An 18,858-nucleotide genomic window follows, 5' to 3' on the forward strand; every position below is an offset into this window, starting at 1 on the left:
CGAGGTAGTCAACATCTCCTAGCCACCGTGATGATGATGAGAGAGAGAGACACACAAACTCCAAATATGCAACAGGCATCGTCAGGGTCGGGATCGAACCCACGACCTCTTTCATACCAGGCGAGGTAGTTAACATCTCACCACCGTGATGATGAGAGAGAGACACTCAAACTCCAAAATGTCGAGCAGGTGTCAGAGTCGGGATCGAACCCACGACCTCCTGTACACCGGGCGAGGTAGTTAACATCTCCCAGCCCAAAGTGCAGTGGTGCTGGCCACCCACCCCCTCGTGTGCCGTGCCGGCCTTCGTAGGTGTCCCTTGCTCGCTCAGCAGCACCTTGCTACCCTAACAAGCGTGCCGAGGTCACACTGGGTCATCTTTGTCGCTTTGGGTTTGCGAGCCAGAAGCCGTCTCGCCGTATCGCCTCCGCTCACAATAGGGTTTGCTCCACAGGGGCAATTTCTACACACGCGCTCACTCACACACACTCACACACACACGCGCAGAGGAGATTCATTGGGTAAGAAAAGCAATCACGTCCGGCCTGATAACATGCCATTTTAAAGCCGGTTAATTTGAGAGGAAGATGCCCACCGAAAGGGGCCTTTTGGGGAACGCAATTCGCGCTCGTGGAGAAGCGATCTCAGCGAAGTCTCTAACACGTACCCCGTAGGCCCCCACCACGTCCCGTGTGTGTGTGGGGAGACAACTCGTGCGTCTGTGTGTGTGTGTCTGTGTGCTTGTGTGCGTCTGTGTGTGTGTCTGTGTGTGTGTGCGTGTGTGTGCGTCTCTGTGTGCGTCTGTGTGCGTGTGTGTGTGTCTGTGTTTGTCTGTGTGCGTGTGGGGAGACGCCTCGAGAGCGTTGGTGCGTCTGTGTGCGTGTGTGTGTGTGTCTGTGTGCTTGTCTGTGTGTGTGTGCGTCTGTGTGAGTGTGCGTGTGTGTGTCTGTGTGTGTGTGTCTGTGTGTTTGTCTGTGTGTGTGTCTGTGTGTGTGTGTGTCTGTGTGCGTGTGTGTGTGTCTGTGTGTGTCTGTGTGCGTGTAGGGAGACGCCTCGAGAGCGTTGGTGCGTCTGTGTGCGTGTGTGTGTGTGTCTGTGTGCTTGTCTGTGTGTGTGTGCGTCTGTGTGTGTGGTGTGTGTGTGTGTCTGTGTGCGTGTGTGTTTGTCTGTGTGTGTGTGGGGAGACGCATCGAGAGCGTTGGTGTGTCTGTGTGTGTGTGTCTGTGTGTGTGTGGCTGTATGTGTGTGTGTGTTTGTGTGTGTGTGTCTGTGTGTGTGTGTGTTAGCCGTGAGCGGGAATCGGGTGCTCGCTAACAGCACTTGCCCCTACAGTCTGTTCAGGCTATACGGGGGATCTTTGCTTTGTGTGTCTGTGTGCGCGTGTGTGTGTGTGTCTGTGTGTGTCTGTGTGTGTATCTGTGTGTGGTGTCTGTGTGTGTGTGTCTGTGTGTGTGTGTCTGTGTGTGTGTGTGTGCGTGTGTGTGTGTGGGGAGACGCATCGAGAGCGTTGGTGCGTCTGTGTGTGTGGTGTGTGTGTGTCTGTGTGCTTGTCTGTGTGTGTGTGCGTCTGTGTGTGTGCGTGTGTGTGTCTGTGTGTGTGTGTCTGTGTGTGTGTGCGTGTGTGTGCGTCTCTGTGTGTGTCTGTGTGCGTGTGGGGAGACGCCTCGAGAGCGTGGGTGCGTCTGTGTGCGTGTGTGTGTGTCTGTGTGCTTGTGTGTGTGTCTGTGTGCTTGTGTGTGTGTCTGTGTGTGTGTGCGTGTGTGTGTGTGTGCGTGTGTGTGTGTGCTTGTGTGTGTGTCTGTGTGCGTGTGTGTCTGTGTGCTTGTGTGTGTGTCTGTGTGTGTGTGTGCGTGTGCATGTGTGTGCGTGTGTGTGTGGGGAGACAACTCGTGCGTCTGTGTGTGTGTGCGTGTCTGTGTGCTTGTGTGTGTCTGTGTGTGTGTGCGTGTGTGTGTCTGTATGTGTGTGTGGTGCGTCTGTGTGTGTGTCTGTGTGTCTGTCAGTGTGTGTGTGTGGTGTGTGTGGCTGTATGTGTGTATGTGTGTGTGTGTTTGTGTGTGTGTGTGTCTGTGTGTGTGTGTGTGGTGTCTGTGTGTATGTGGTGTCTGTGTGCGCGTGTGTGTTGTGTGTGTCTGTGTGTGCGTGGTGTGCGTGTGTGGTGTCTGTGTGTGTGTCTCTGTGTGTGTGTGTCTGTGTGAGTCTGTGTGGAGCGGTAGTGTAGTGGTTAGCGCGCTGCACTCACCACCGCTACACTCACCACCGCTACACTCACCACCGCTACACTCACCACCGCTACACTCACCATCAGAACAACAACATCCACACGCCGATCCCCGTACCTCGCTCGCTCTCTCTCTCTCTCGTAAAATTACCAAAATAATACAAGTTTACCGATTTCAGTCGTTTCACACCCTGGTCATGGACATCACCTCCGCGTCTATTTTTTGTGTTATCGTGTCACCTTAGCGGCGGTCGCCCCTACAGCCCCCCCCCCCCACCTTCACCCCCCTCCTCTTCCCCTTTGCCAGAGGCTACCTGGGGCCACCTTTATCTTTGTGGCGCGCGCGTGCATTCAAGCGGTGGAATTAAGGGCTCCGTGAACACGCATCGCTAATCGACAATCTCGAGCTAAGAGCGAACGAGGGTGAGACGTAATCTGTCTGGCTAATTATATATATAAATATATAAAATTTCGATTTAAAGCTTTCGTGACTGCAGGGATTCATCTTCTTGGTTCTTTCGGTAAAGTCACGTAGAAGGGAAGTAAGAAGACGGCTGCTTGCGTTGTAGCCGAAACGTCGTGATAATTATTTTATTTTATTATGTTTTATTTTTATTATTTTATTACTTCCCTTCTACGTGACTTTACCGAAAGAACCAAGAAGAAAAATATATAAAATGTTATACGTATTCTAGATTTGAAGCTTTCGTGACTGCAAGGATTCATATTCTTAGGTTTTTTCGGTAAAGTCACCAGGTAGGTAAAACATTAAAATTAATAAAAGTAAAACAAAATAAAAAATCACGACGTTTCGGAGGCAACACAAGCTTCCGTCTTCAGGTTCAAGTTCTAGTTCATGTATTAGGTGTAGCCCTGTGAGCCATTCGGCTCTTGAATCGGGTGCAACCGCAACAAACAAAAAACAAAAACATGAACAAAAAAACATCTTAAAGTGAATATGTGACTAAGTGCAAACAGAAAATCCAAGAAAAGACAGCAAAATATTGCAGAAAAATCACCGTACACCAACGCAGTGTGCAAAAATCCCAGTGGGATGCAAGTCAAACAACAACAACGACCACAAGACAACTTAGATTAAGGCCATCAGTCTAACTCTGTACTACAACAAAGAAACATGGCTAAACCAATACACTTTTCGAAATCACCAAAATAAAGCCATGAAAGCAATGAAACAGTGATCACTGTGCAGGTGAAACCGTCACAGCAAAATTGCCGTATCAAGTAAAAAAAATCCAGAGATTCTAAACAGGCCGGGTTTCGTCACAGCTCCTGAAAAAGGGTCGTGGTGCCGGAACGTCAGACACCACGCCGGACCACCGCTTGTGCAGCGAACTCCCCAAACCGCCCCCCCCCTCCCCCCGTAGAACTCCCTCGAGCCTTAGCTCTCGACTCCGTAGCCGAGATTCATGAATCATTCATACGGACAATATTCATTGTGATGATGACAATAATTAGGAATGATATTGATGAATAATTAAAAATTAACATCGGGCCGGGGCGACATCTGTGCCAGTCATGGAACCCCCCCCGTGAATTCAAATCCGCGACGTGGCCTCAAATGACAGCGACGTTGGCTGGCGTCCTCCTCGCGTGGAGGAGCATCCGATAGAGACTCCGAGAGCGCTCGATGTTTGATCTCGAAATTTTTAGGAGGGAAAGACCTGTGGAGCTTGGAGAAAAATCCACTCGGCCACAGGGTGAGAGAGAGAAAGAGAGAGACACGCAAAGTCCAAATATACAGCAGGCGTCAGGGTCGGTATCGAACCTGCGACCTCCTGTACACCAGGCGAGGTAGTTAACATCTCCTAGCCACCGTGATGATGATGATGAGAGAGAGAGAGACACGCAAACTCCAAATATACAGCAGGCATCGTCAGGGTCGGGATCGAACCCGCGACCTCCTGTACACCAGGCGAGGTAGTTAACATCTCCTAGCCACCGTGATGTTGATGATGAGAGAGAGACACGCAAACTCCAAATATACAGCAGCAGGCGTCGTCAGGATCGTGATCGAATCCGTGACCTCCTGTACACCAGGCGAGGTAGTTAACAATTCCTAGCCACCGTGATGATGATGATGAAAAGAGAGAGAGAGACACGCAAACTCCAAATACGCAGCAGGCATCGTCAGGGTCGGGATCGAACCTGTTACGTCCTGTACACCAGGCGAGGTAGTTAACATCTCCTAGCCACCGTGATGATGATGAGAGAGAGACACGCAAACTCCAAATATACAGCAGCAGGCATCGTCAGGGTTGGGATCGAACCCGTGACCTCCTGTACACCAGGCGAGGTAGTTAACATCTCCTAGCCACCGTGATGATGATGAGAGAGAGACACGCAGACTCCAAATATACAGCAGCAGGCGTCGTCAGGATCGTGATCGAATCCGTGACCTCCTGTACACCAGGCGAGGTAGTTAACAATTCCTAACCACCGTGATGATGATGATGATGAGAGAGAGAGAGACACGCAAACTCCAAATACGCAGCAGGCATCGTCAGGGTCGGGATCGAACCTGCGACCTCCTGTACACCAGGCGAGGTAGTTAACATCTCCTAGCCACCGTGATGATGATGAGAGAGAGACACGCAAACTCCAAATATACAGCAGCAGGCATCGTCAGGGTTGGGATCGAACCCGTGACCTCCTGTACACCAGGCGAGGTAGTTAACATCTCCTAGCCACCGTGATGATGATGAGAGAGAGACACGCAAACTCCAAATATACAGCAGCAGGCATCGTCAGGGTTGGGATCGAACCCGTGACCTCCTGTACACCAGGCGAGGTAGTTAACATCTCCTAGCCACCGTGATGATGATGAGAGAGAAACACGCAAACACACACACGTGGCAGAGCTGTTTGTGTTTTGTGTGGAGCGGTGGTGCAGCGGTTAGCGCTACGCTGCGCTACGAACCTGGCGACCCGGGTTCGATTCCCGCTCACGGCCAACACCAGTTGACAATTATCTGAACCGGTCCTGGGCCTCGCCGAGGTCGACTCAGCCTCAAATGAGCACCTGGTGCGGTGTGTAAACATTGCTACTCGGGAAGACAAAGGCGGCCGGGCGTGGTGCTGACCACCCACCCCCTCGTGTGCCGTGCCGGTGCTCGCTAACAGCACTTGCTCCTACAGTCTGTTAAGGCTATTCGGGGGATCTTTGTTTTTGTGTTTTCACAAAGTTTGTAGTTGCATAAGGCGACCTCGTTTTCGCGTAATTGAATCATAAATTGCATCCTCGGGCGCCACGGTGGCTAGGAGATGTTAACTACCTCGCCTGGTGTACAGGAGGTCGTGGGTTCGATCCCGACCCCGACGCCTGCTGTATATTTGGAGTTTGCGTGTCTCTCTCTCTTTCATCATCATCATCATCATCATCACGGTGGCTAGGAGATGTTAACTACCTCGCTTGGTATACAGGAGGTCGTGGGTTCGATCCCAGACCCTGACGCCTGCTGCTGTATATTTGTAGTTTGCGTCTCTCCTCTCTCTCTCTTTCTCTGCAGTCAGGTGAATTTTTCTCCGGGTCGTCCGGATTTCCTCCCCTCCCCTCCACATTTGGAATGCATGTCACGCATTTGAAATATCTGGCCTCTATGAATGTCCACTTGACCACGATGAGCCACTCCGTGGAGCTATAATTTGTGATAGCCAGCCAGGTCAAATTCCGACAAAGAAGAGCTCCTATGTAGCGGATGAGTCAGCATTAGTTTCAGAGTAATCGGGTGTTACAAATCTCCACCGAACAATGAGCCACTTGGTCGAGCTATCGTTCGTGACATCCTGGTCGCTACTGAAAGAACTAAAAGTGCCACTTAACAGCAAAGTGGGACATTTGGTCGGTGACAATACCAAAAAATAAAAAAATAAACTATGAATAAATTAACTTCTAGATTTGAAGCTTTCGTGACTGCAAGGATTCATACTTTTTTTTTTTTCGGCAAAGTCACGTAGGTAGAAAATAAAATAAATGAAAACAACAAAATTAAATCACCGTTTTAAATAACTGTTTAAAACATCTTCTTGGTTCTTTCGGTAAAGTCACGTTGAAGGGAAGTAATACAATAATAAAAATAAAACATAATAAAATAATTCTCACGACGTTTCGGCCACAACGCAAGCAGCCGTCCTCAGGTGAAGAACAGGTCTGTCGGGGAGACAGCTTCTGAAGTTTCATTCATTTCATGCGTTATGACTGCAGGTATTGTGGTCTATGCAAACAAGACTCCTTGTAAAAAAGGTGTCAGTTTCGTTGCCAGATAGAAGGGTAAAAAACAATTATCATATTTTTTACTGGCACATGAGGTTCCAATGGTGTAAATGCTTTACCCCGAGCTCTCATACTCTGATGGTGCATTGTCTTTGAGTTGTGCACCTTTTGGCGTCATCTGGTCCAACACCATGTGAGACTAGGCTCTAAGAAAAGCTGTCTCTGGTGTGGACCAATCAACTTCAAGGACAGTGCATACATTATCAGAGTTGTGTTTTTGTTTGCATTATGACTGCAGGTATTGTGGTCTATGCAAACATGACTCCTTGTAAAAAAGCTGTCAGTTTTGTTGCCAGATAGAAGGGTAAAAAACAATTATCAGCATCCTCCTGAATTTCGATTTAAAGCTTTCGTAACTGCAGGGATTCATCTTCTTGGTTTTTCGGTAAAGTCATCACGTAGAAGGGAAGTAATAAAATAATAAAAATTAAACATAATAAAATAATTCTCACGACGTTTCGGCCACAACGCAAGCAGCCGTCCTCAGGCGAAACCAGGTCTGTCGAGGCGACAGCGTCTGAATTATTTTATTATGTTTTATTTTTATTATTTTATTATTTTATTACTTCCCTTCTACGTGACTTTGCCGAAAGAACCAAGAAGAAGCATCCTCCTGGTTTGTAAGATTCTCCTTCAAAGTGACCTAAAATCTCGTTGGATGTAATCTCGCCTCGAACAAGTCTATAAAAGAGCCGAACGTTGCAACCGCGCCGGATGTATGCTAATGTATCTTCTTTTATTATTTATTCGTAACAAACCCCCTGGTGGATGTATCATTATCTATCTTTTTTTTCTTCTTTCTTGGGATGGTTGGCTCGGTTTGCATTTTCACGCGTACAAACTCGTAAATAAAATTCAATTTGTGCGGAAAATAAGAAACGTGCATGCTGTCACATTTTAGCTTCGTTTTTTTTCCCCCTTTCTCATCGTGTCTGCTAAAATGCTACCTCTCCGTTGCGTTCTGTCGGATGCAATGTCCGTTGATTTTTTTGCTACATTTCTGTTGTTTTTAAATCCTTTATATTAAGTTCACTCGCTTGCTTGCTTGCGCGCTTACGACCGTGCAAATCTTTCGGTCGTTTTTTAACCCACTTCCCGTGATCCAATCGAGCTGACATTTTGCACACAGACTCGTTGTGCGTGACAATTTATTTTGGTGAGAAAAAAAATTCAAAAATGTTACACTTTTTAGCAAAAAAAACAATTATATTTAATTACCAATTGCTTAATGGTGGCTGGCAATCATCTGACCCATAGGTGGCAGCCATCTCAAGCCAGAGGATGACGAGAGGACTCTAGCCGCCCGTTTCAAAGACCAATGTGGGCTGGGTTGTGGCCCATTGAACACGCATATAAAGGATTTATAGTGAAAAACTTTGTTTTTACGGGTTAATTTTTTTTTTTGCGTGTACCAAGCAATTAAATGCGCGTGCGTTTGAAGCCGCGTCTTTGTCATTGTGTTTGTCTCCGTGCACTGAGTATCTATCGATCTCGGACATGCATTCTCTGTTTCTGAATGTCTCTGTGTATCCTAACAACGTGTTAGGAGCATAACGTCTGGCTGTGGTGTTTGTTACTGTCCGCTTGTTACCGCTCCCCGTTCAACGGTGATTCCTGGGAGGAGGGTAAAAAACCATGGCAGGTAGCAAGTTGAAGTGGCAAGTGTCACGTGATGGACTGCCACCACCACCATCAACACCATCAACATCAACACTATCAACACCGCCACCACCACCACCGTCGCCACCACCACCACCACCGTCGCCACCACCACCACTACTACCACCGCTACCACCACTACCACCACTACCACCACCACTACCACCACCACTACGACCACTACCACCACCACTACCACCGCGACCACCACTACCACTACCACCACCGCTATCACCACCACTACTACCACCACTACCACAACCACTACCACCCCCACCACCTCGGCCACCACCTCGGCCACCACCTCGGCCAACAATCCCAGCACCACCACCACCACGGTCGCCACCACTACCACTACCACCACCATCACTACCACCACTACCACCACCACCACCACTACTACCACCACTACCACCACCACTACGACCACTACCACCACCACTACCACCACCACTACTACTACCACCACCACCACTACCACCACCACTACCACCACCACTACGACCACTACCACCACCACCACTACCACCACCACTACCACCACCACTACCACCGCGACCACCACTACCACTACCACCACCGCTACCACCACCACTACCACCACCACTACCACCACCACCACTACCACCACCACTACCACCACCACCACTACCACCACCACCACCACTACCACCACTACCACCACCACTACCACCACCACTACCACCGCGACCACCACTACCACTACCACCACCACTACCACCACCACTACCACCGCTACCACCACTACCACCACCACCACTACCACCACTACCACCACCGCCACCACCACTACCACCACCACTACCACCACTAATACCACTACCACCACTACCACCACCACTACCACCACCACCACTACCACCACCACTACTACCACTACCACCACCACCACTACCACCACTACCACCACCACCGTCACGGCCACGTGGGACGTGAATCAGCTCGCCACTCACCGCCACCACATCATTATAATAATTATTAACACATTTTGTTTTTCTCGAACGGTTACAAACACGCAGTGGGGGGTGAGGGGGGTGGACGGGAGGAGGTGGAAATGGAGGATGGAGCCTCACGAAAAGTATTCTTGGGTTTTATCGGTAAAGTCACGTAGGTAAAAAAAATTAATAAAAATTAATTAAAGTAAAATTTTAATTAAAATAAAAAATCACGACGTTTCGGAGGCAACACAAGCTTCCGTCTTCAGGTGGAACCGTCACAGCCGCGACAGCTGTATCAAGTGAATGAGAGATTACAAGAGCTACCACTCCGTTTATATAATGGTTGAGGAGGGGAAGGGCCAGGAACGGCACACTTTTTAAATCCTTTATATTAAGTTCGCTTGCTTGCTTGCTTAGGACCGTGCAAACCTTTCAGTCGTTTTTTTAACCCACTTCCCGTGATCCAATCGAGCTGACATTTTGCACACAGACTCGTTGTGCGTGACAATTAATGTTCGTGAAATTTTTTTTCCAAAATTTTACACTGTTTAGGACAAAAATATTATATTTAATTACCAATTGCTTAATGGTGCAATGCAATCATCTGACCCATAGGTGGCAGCCATCTCAAGCCAGAGGACGAGAGGACTCTAGCCGCCACGCATATAAAGGATTTATAGTGAAAAACTTTGTTTTTACTGGTTATACTTATTATTAATATGGTAAGGTGAGGCTTAAGACTAAGAATACACTTCGTTGTTGTTGTTGCTGCTCACCCTGAGCTCTCATTACTGTAATAGTGGCGTTGTGTTTGTGCTGTTCGCCTGTTTGGCATCCTCTGGTCTAACACAGTGAGACTAAACTCTAAAGAAAGCTGTTTCTGGTGTGGAGCAATCAGTTTCAAAGACAATGCTGATATTATCAGTGTGTTTTTTTGTTTGCATTCTGACCACAAGCATTGTGGTTAATGCAGACGTGATTCCTTGTAAAAGGTTTCAGTTTGGTGTGTTTAACATCTCAACATCAGTTTTGTTGCCAGACAAAAAGGAGAAAACCTGTTCTCATATTTTGTTACTGGCAAAGGAGATCCCATGATGTAGATGCTCTACCCCGAGCTCTCATTACTCTGATGTTGGCATTACACTGGTCAACAAATAAATAAATTTCTGGCCTGGACTTTTGCAGCTGTTTTAGAATAATTTCAGGGTACTGATTCCAAATCTGATCTCAGATTTGCTCTATCACATCTCATTTTTATGCTATCGGCATACCCCATTTTCATTGATTCTGTGTGTCTTCCTGTGATGAGTCTATGGGTCTCTGTGTGAGTCTATGGGTCTCTGTGTGAGTCTGACTGTCTCTGTGTGAGTCTGTGGGTCTCTGTGTGAGTCTGTGTGTCTCTGTGTGAGTCTATGGGTCTCTGTGTGAGTCTATGGGTCTCTGTGTGTCTCTGTGTGAGTCTGTGTGTCTCTGTGTGAGTCTATGAGTCTTTGTGTGTGTCTCTGTGTGAGTCTGTGTGTCTCTGTGTGAGTCTCTGTGTGTCTCTGTGTGAGTCTGTTAGTCTCTGTGTGTGTCTCTGTGTAAGTCTGTTTGTCTCTGTGTGTCTCTGTGTGAGTCTTTGTGTGTTTCTGTGTGAGTCTCAGTGTCTTTGTGTGAGTCTGTGTGTCTCTGTGTGAGTCTCTGTGTGTCTCTGTGTGAGTCTGTGTGTCTCTGTGTGTCTCTGTGTGTGTCTCTGTGTAAGTCTCTGTGTGTCTCTGTGTGAGTCTGTGTGTCTCTGTGTGAGTCTCTGTGTGTCTCTGTGTGAGTCTCAGTGTCTCTGTGTGAGTCTGTGTGTCTCTGTGTGTCTCTGTGTGAGTCTCTGTGTGTCTCTGTGTGAGTCTGTGTGTCTCTGTGTGTGTCTCTGTGTGTCTCTGTGAGTCTCTGTGTGAGTCTGTGTGTCTCTGAGTGTCTCTGTGTGAGTTTATGTGTCTCTGTGTGTCTCTGTGTGAATCTGTGAGTCTCTGTGTGTGTCTCTGTGTGAGTCTGTGTGTCTCTGTGTGAGTCTCTGTGTGTCTCTGTGTGAGTCTGTTAGTCTCTGTGTGTGTCTCTGTGTACGTCTGTTTGTCTCTGTGTGTCTCTGTGTGAGTCTTTGTGTGTTTCTGTGTGAGTCTCAGTGTCTTTGTGTGAGTCTGTGTGTCTCTGTGTGAGTCTCTGTGTGAGTCTGTGAGTCTCTGTGTGTGTCTCTGTGTGAGTCTCTGTGTGAGTCTGTGTGTCTTTGTGTGTCTCTGTGTGAGTCTGTAGGTCTCTGTGTGTCTCTGTGTGAGTCTGTGTGTCTCTGTGTGAGTCTCTGTATGTCTCTGTGTGAGTCTGTGTGTCTCTGTGTGTCTCTGTGTGAGTCTCTGTGTGAGTCTGTAGGTCTCTGTGTGTCTCTGTGTGAGTATGTGTGTCTCTGTGTGAGTCTGTGTGTCTCTGTGTGAGTCTGTGTGTCTCTGTGTGTCTCTGTGTGAGTCTCTGTGTGAGTATGTAGGTCTCTGTGTGTCTCTGTGTGAGTCTGTGTGTCTCTGTGTGAGTCTGTGTGTCTCTGTGTGAGTCTGACTGTCTCTGTGTGAGTCTGTGTGTCTCTGTGTGAGTCTGTAGGTCCCTGTGTGAGCCTGTATGAGTCTGATTGTCTCTGTGTGTCTCTGTGTATCTCTGTGTGAGTCTATGAACGTGTCCCTCCCTATCTCTCTCTTCGTGCCATCCAATGTGTCTCTATACAAATCTGTGAGTATCTAATTAGTGATGCGTCTCACTGCGAATCTTCGTGTGTCTCTATGCGAGAATATGGATCTCTCTGCGAGCACCATGCCCGACCGCCTTTATTTCCCCAGTGGCGATGTTTACGGCACACAGCCACAGGTACTCGTCTGAGACTGAATCGAAGTGGCACAGATCTCCTGGGGCCGCTTCAGATCATCGCTGTTGGTGTCGGCTGTGAGCAGCGAATCGAACCCGGGTCACAGCCAGGTTCGCTGAGCAGCGCGACATACAGACTCACACAGAGACACACAGACTCACGCAGAGACACACAGACTCACACAGAGACTCACACAGAGACTCATAGACTCACACAGAGACACTCAGACGCACACAGAGACACACAGAGACACATAGACTCACACAGAGTCACACAGAGACACACAGACTCACACAGAGACACTCAGACTCACACAGAGACACACAGACTCACACAGAGACACACAGAGACACACAGAGACACTCAGATTCACACAGAGACACTCAGACTCACACAGAGACACACAGACTCACACAGAGACACACAGAGACACACAGAGACACTCAGATTCACACAGAGACACACAGAGACACACAGACTCACACAGAGACACACAGAGACACACATAGACACACAGACTCACACAGAGACACACAGACTCACACAGAGACACACATACTCACACAGAGACACACAGAGACACACAGAGACACTCAGATTCACACAGAGACACTCAGACTCACACAGAGACACACAGAGACTCACACAGAGCTCCACAAAGACACACAGACTCACACAGAGGCACACACAGTGACTCATAGACTCACACAAAGACACACAGACTCACACAAAGACACACAGAGACACACAGATTCACACAGAGACCCATAGACTAATACAGAGACCCATAGACTCACACAGAGACCCATAGACTCACACAGAGACCCATAGACTCACACACAGACTCATAGACTCACACAGAGACCCATAGACTCATCACACGGAGACCCACGGACTCACACAGAGACCCATAATAATACAGAGAAAGACAAAGATCCCCCGCGTAGCCTTAACAGACTGTTGGGGCAAGTGCTGTTAGCGAGCAACACCTAAGAGCAACGGCACACACAGAAAGACAATGATCCACCCGCATCGGGGCCGTCCATAAATGACGTCACGCACCAAAGGGGGTGAGGGGGGGGTGAGAAATCTGACGTCACGTCAGAATGCACAACTTTAAATAAAAACACGTTCTACTTAATTAAGTAGACTTTTTGATAAATGTTTTCTCCTACAACATCAGAGTGCAGCGCCACATTGAACACGCACTACAATGACAATAGTTTAAAGCGATTTGAAGCATCTTCTTGGTTCTTTCGGTAAAGTCACGTAGAAGGAAAATAATAAAATAATAAAAATAAAACATTATTAAATAATTCTCACAACGTTTCGGCCACAACGCAAGCAGCCGTCTTCAGGTGGAGAAAAGGTCTGTCGAGAAGGCAGAGTCTGACATTTCATTTTTATTATTTTATAATTTTCCTTCTACGTGACTTTACCGAAAGAACCAAGAAGATGAATCCCTGCGCTCACGAAAGCTTTAAATCGAGATTTGAAGCATGTTTTATCTTTTTTTGTGGGGGGGGTGGGGCAAAGCGTGACGTCATTTATGGGCGGCCCCATAGCCTTAACAGACTGTAGGGGCAAGTGCTGTTAGCGAGCACCTATGAATGCCGGCACGGCACACGAGGGGGTGGGTGGCCAGCACCACGCCCGGCCGCCTTTGTCTCCCCAGTGGCGATGTTTAAACGCCTCTACCAGGCACTCATTTAAGGCTGAGTCGACCTAGGGACCCGTTTCAGATAGTCGTCACTGGGTGTTGGTGAACGTGAGCGGGAATCGAACTCGATTCTCCGGGTTCGTAGCGATAGCCGCTACAAAGACAAAGATCCCCCGTGTAGCCTTAACAGACTGTTGGGGCAAGTGCTGTTAGCAAGCAGCACCACCTATGAACACACAAAGACAAAGATCCCCCGTGTAGCCTCAACAGACTATTGGGGCAAGTGCTGTTAGCGAGTAGCAGCACCTATGAACACACAAAGACAAAGATCCCCCGTGTAGCCTTAACAGGCTGTAGGAGCAAGTGCTGTTAGCGAGCACCTATGAATGCCGGACACGGCACACGAGGGGGTGGGTGGCCAGCACCACGCCCGGGCCGCCTTTGTCTCCCCTGTGGAAATGTCCAGACATCAAACCATGTACTCATTCGAGGCTGAGTTGACCTACGTGCACGACACACACACACACACTCAGAGACGGACATTGACACGCTCCGAATCGAAGCCACGTGCTTTATGGAGAGCGAGAGAGAGAGAAATAAATAAGTATAACCCGTAAAAACAAAGTTTTTCACTATAAATCATTTATATGCGTGGCGGCTAGAGTCCTCTCGTCCTCTGGCTTGAGATGGCTGCCACCTATGGGTCAGATGATTGTCTGCCAGTATTAAGCAATTGGTAATTAAATAATTAATTTGTTTTCCCTAAACAGTGTAAAATTTTGGGAAAAAAATTTCACGAACATTAATTGTCACGCACAACGAGTCTGTGTGCAAAATGTCAGCTCGATTGGATCACGGGAAGTGGGTTAAAACACGATCGAAAGGTTTGCATGGTCATAAGCAAGCAAGCAAGCACGCAAGCAAGCGAACTTAATATAAAGGATTTAAAAAATTAATTTTAATTAATAAAATTTAAATGAATAATTAAAAAATAAAATTAAAATTATTTTTTATTAAATTAAATTTAATAATTAATTTCCTTTTTTACCTACGTGACTTGACCGAAAAAACCTAAGAGTATGAATCCTTGCAGTCACGAAAGCTTCAAATCTAGAAGCTATGTCCTTTTGCAACAAGCCCCGAGTTTGTGTCAACCGAGTTGCGGGCAACAACAACAACAACAACTCGGACGAAAGCAATTTTCGCGTCTTGCGAATGTTATTTGCATCCCAAAACGAGCCGTTGACAATCTGGCAGCCAACTTATTCCTTTTTGCCCGAAGGCTGTTAAATAAACTGTGTAATTAAGTGCAAAACCAACTTGCGCCAGCCCATAACAATCTTCGCGATTACATTTCTATTTAAAGCTTTCGTGACTGCAGGGATGCATATGCTTGGTTCTTTCGGTAAAGTCACGTAGAAGGGGGAAAAAAAACAATAAAATAATAAAAATAAAACAATAGAATTCTCAAGACGTTTCGATTGCAACACAAGCAATCATCATCAGGTGTGAAAAACACCTTTTTTCAAACGTTCTGTGCTGTGGTTTTCTTACACCTGATGATGATTGCTTGTGTTGCAAACGAAACGTCGTGAGAATTCTGGCGAATTGCCCGATGATGCTGGATGTAATTACCAGCGAAACGTCACAGTACTGAAACATTGTAAATGTTATGTGTAAATGCTTCACCCCGAGCTCTCAATACTCTGATAGTGCGCTGTCTTTGAGTTGTACGACTTTTGGCGTCATCTGGTCCAACACCAATGGAGACTAGGCTCTAAGGAAAGCTGTCTCGGGTGTGGACCAATCAATTTCAAGGACAGTGCATATCATTATCATCATCAGAGTTGTTTCTTTTTGCATTTTGACTGCTTGTGTTGCGGTTATTGCAAACATGATGCTTTGTATAAAGGTGTCAGTTTTTGTACCAGTTGAAAGGGTAAAAACCTATTACTATATTTTGCCACTGGTAAAGGAAATGTCTCATAGTGTAAATGCTTAACCCCGAGCTCTCAATACTCTGATAGTGCGCTGTCTTTGAGTTGTACGCCTTTTGGCGTCATCTGGTCCAACACCAATGGAGACTAGTTTCTAAGGAAAGCTGTCTCGGGTGTGGACCAATCAACTTCAAGGACAGTGCATATCACTATCAGAGTTGTTTCTTTTTGTTTGCATTTTGACTGCTTGTGTTGTGGTTATTGCAAACATGATGCCTTGTATAAAGGTGTCAGTTTTTGTACCAGTTGAAAGGGTAAAAACCTATTACTATTGTAAATGTTGTGGATTCACGCTTCAACACACCGGTGGGCTAAAGTAGTGAACTGTTTGTCTTTTGTCAACGTGACACTTTTTGCTGATTGGCCGTGTCGGGTGGTGGAGGGTTACGACACATTTATAAATAACGCGATCTAACCCAAAAACGTTGATTATGAAGAATTCTATTGTTTTATTTTCATTATTTTATTGTTTTTTCCGTTCTACGTGACTTTACTGAATGAACCAAGAATATAATCTTCGCGATGTTGTTGTTATCATCAGTCCCGATCATTATCATCACCATCATCATTAAACGCTTGGTCCGTAAACAAAATATTATAGGGCGAGTCTAAAACAGTATGAACGTAGCACACGAGTAATTACTGATGTGCGGGTGTTTCTTTTTATATTTACTCTAAAGACGGTAATTTAATACGTAGATAAACTTCACATATCGAGTCATAGATATATAGCTGCAGTGCCACACCGAGATAATTGTTGGTGCAACAATTGATGTTGTTGATAAAACTATTATTGTTGTTGCTGGTACAACAATTGTTGTTGCTGGTACAACAATTGTTGTTGCTGGTACAACAATTATTGTTGTTGGTATAACAATTGTAGTTGTTTTACAACAATAATTGTTATTGGTACAATAATTGTTGTTGGTATTGTTGTTGGTATATCAATTGTAGTTGTTGGTATAACAATAATTGTTGTTGGTATATCAATTGTAGTTGTTGGCACAAAAATTATTGTTGTTGGAATGACAATTGTAGTTGTTTTACAACAATAATTGTTGTTGGTACAACAACAATTATTGTTGTTTGTACAACAATTATTGTTGTTGTTGGCTCGGCCACCGAACAAAGACGCATCTGAGAGCGGTGGTGTAGCGGTTAGCGCTGCGCTACGAACCCTAAGATCCGAGTTCGATTCCCGCTCACGGTAAACGCAAGTGACGATCATCTGAACCGTTCGTGGGCTTCCCATAGGTCGACTCAGCCTCAAATGAGTGCGTGGTGCAGTTTGTAAACATGGCCACTAGGGAGACAAAGGCGGTCGGGCGTGGTGCTGGCCACCTACCCCCTCGTGTGCCGTACCGGCCTTCATAGGTGCTCGCTAACAGCACTTGCCCCAACAGTCTGTTTGAGGCTATACGGGAGATCTTTGTTTTGTACGTGTCCTACCATTTCCCCAGAACTCCCTACACTACGCGTGGCACAAATAAATATAGACCTGGTAAAACGCAATGCTAAAAAAATAGGTTAGCTTCATTTACACACACATATAAAGGCAAAGCATCCCCGTATAGACAGACCGAATGTTGGAGTAAAGTGCTTATAGCCTAGACGCTGTCTTCACATTGCCAGCCGCGGTGGGAGATGTTGACTACTTCAGTAAACGCACAACGCCTATTTTGCAATCCGATCGCTTTCGAACTTCAACGAAGTCATATTCATCTTCTTGGTTCTTTCGGTAAAGTCACGTAGAAGGGAAGTAATAAAATAATAAAAATAAAACATATTATTTTCTTATGTTTTATTTTTATTATTGTATTACTTCCCTTCTACGTGACTTTACCGAAAGAACCAAGAAGATGAAGATGAAAAATAAAACATATTATTTTCTTATGTTTTATTTTTATTATTTCATTACTTCCCTTCTACGTGACTTTACCGAAAGAACCAAGAAGATGAATCCCTGCAGTCACGAAAGCTTTAAATCGAAACGAAGTCCAATTGTCCATCGCCGAAGTCGAAACGCGTCGGCGCGATCCGTTCGCAACGTGTCCAGAAAGAAAGTAAAAAAAAAATTAACCCGTAAAAACAAAGTTTTTCACTATAAATCATTTATATGCGTGGCATCGGGGCGGCTAGAGTCCTCTCGTCCTCTGGCTTGAGATGGCTGCCACCTATGGGTCAGATGATTGTCTGGCAGCATTAAACAATTGGTAAGTAAATATTTTTTAAAAAAATCCCTAAAAAGTGTAAAATTTTGGAAAAAAAATGTCACGAACATTAATTGTCACGCACAACGAGTCTGTGTGCAAAATGTCAGCTCGATTGGATCACGGGAAGTGGGTTAAAAAACGACCGAAAGATTTGCACGGTCCTAAGCAAGCAAGCGAACTTAATATAAAGGATTTAAAATCTAAGCAACGTCGTGTCGCATGGAGGTGGGTTTACGACACACAGGGGCATTCGCGCGAACTCTGACCAAACGAATGAACGCTTCGTCGTACGGCAGCATCGTCACCCACCACGCTCGCCGTTTCACGTCCGCTTGTGATGGCTCTTTTGCTCAACGTAGGTTCCTTTCGTTTGCCTCATTAACTATTATTGTTTTGGGTTACAATGCGTGAACAGAAATGCGTCTGGCAACAAAACTGACACCTTTTTTTACAAGGAGTCATGTTTGCATAGACCACACCTGCAGTAATAACGCAAACAAAAAACACAACTCTGATAATGTATGCACTGGCAAATGAGGTTCCAGGAGGATGCTGTTAAACGTTGGCTCCTCCTGCCGGTCTGACACGCGAAAATAAATTGTCACGCACAACGAGTCTGTGTGCAAAATGTCAGCTCGATTGGATCACGGGAAGTGGGTTAAAAAACGACCGAAAGATTTCCACGGTCGTAAGCGCGCAACTCTGATAATGAAATGCACTGTCCTTGAAGTTGATTGGTCCACACCCGAGACAGCTTTCCTTAGAGCCTAGTCTCACATGGGTTGGACCAGATGACGCCAAAAGGCGCACAACTCAAAGACAATGCACCATCAGAGTATTGAGAGCTCGGGGTAAGCATTTACATCATTGGAACCTCATTTGCCAGTAACAAATATGATAATAGTTTTTTTACCCTTCTATCTGGCAACAAAACTGACACCTTTTTTACAAGGAGTCATGTTTGCATAGACCACAATACCTGC

The sequence above is a fragment of the Lethenteron reissneri genome, chromosome 62 (genome assembly GCF_015708825.2).
Source record: "Lethenteron reissneri isolate LAM-NWPU_2019-01 chromosome 62, ASM1570882v1, whole genome shotgun sequence".
In the NCBI taxonomy this organism is placed as follows: domain Eukaryota; kingdom Metazoa; phylum Chordata; class Hyperoartia; order Petromyzontiformes; family Petromyzontidae; genus Lethenteron; species Lethenteron reissneri.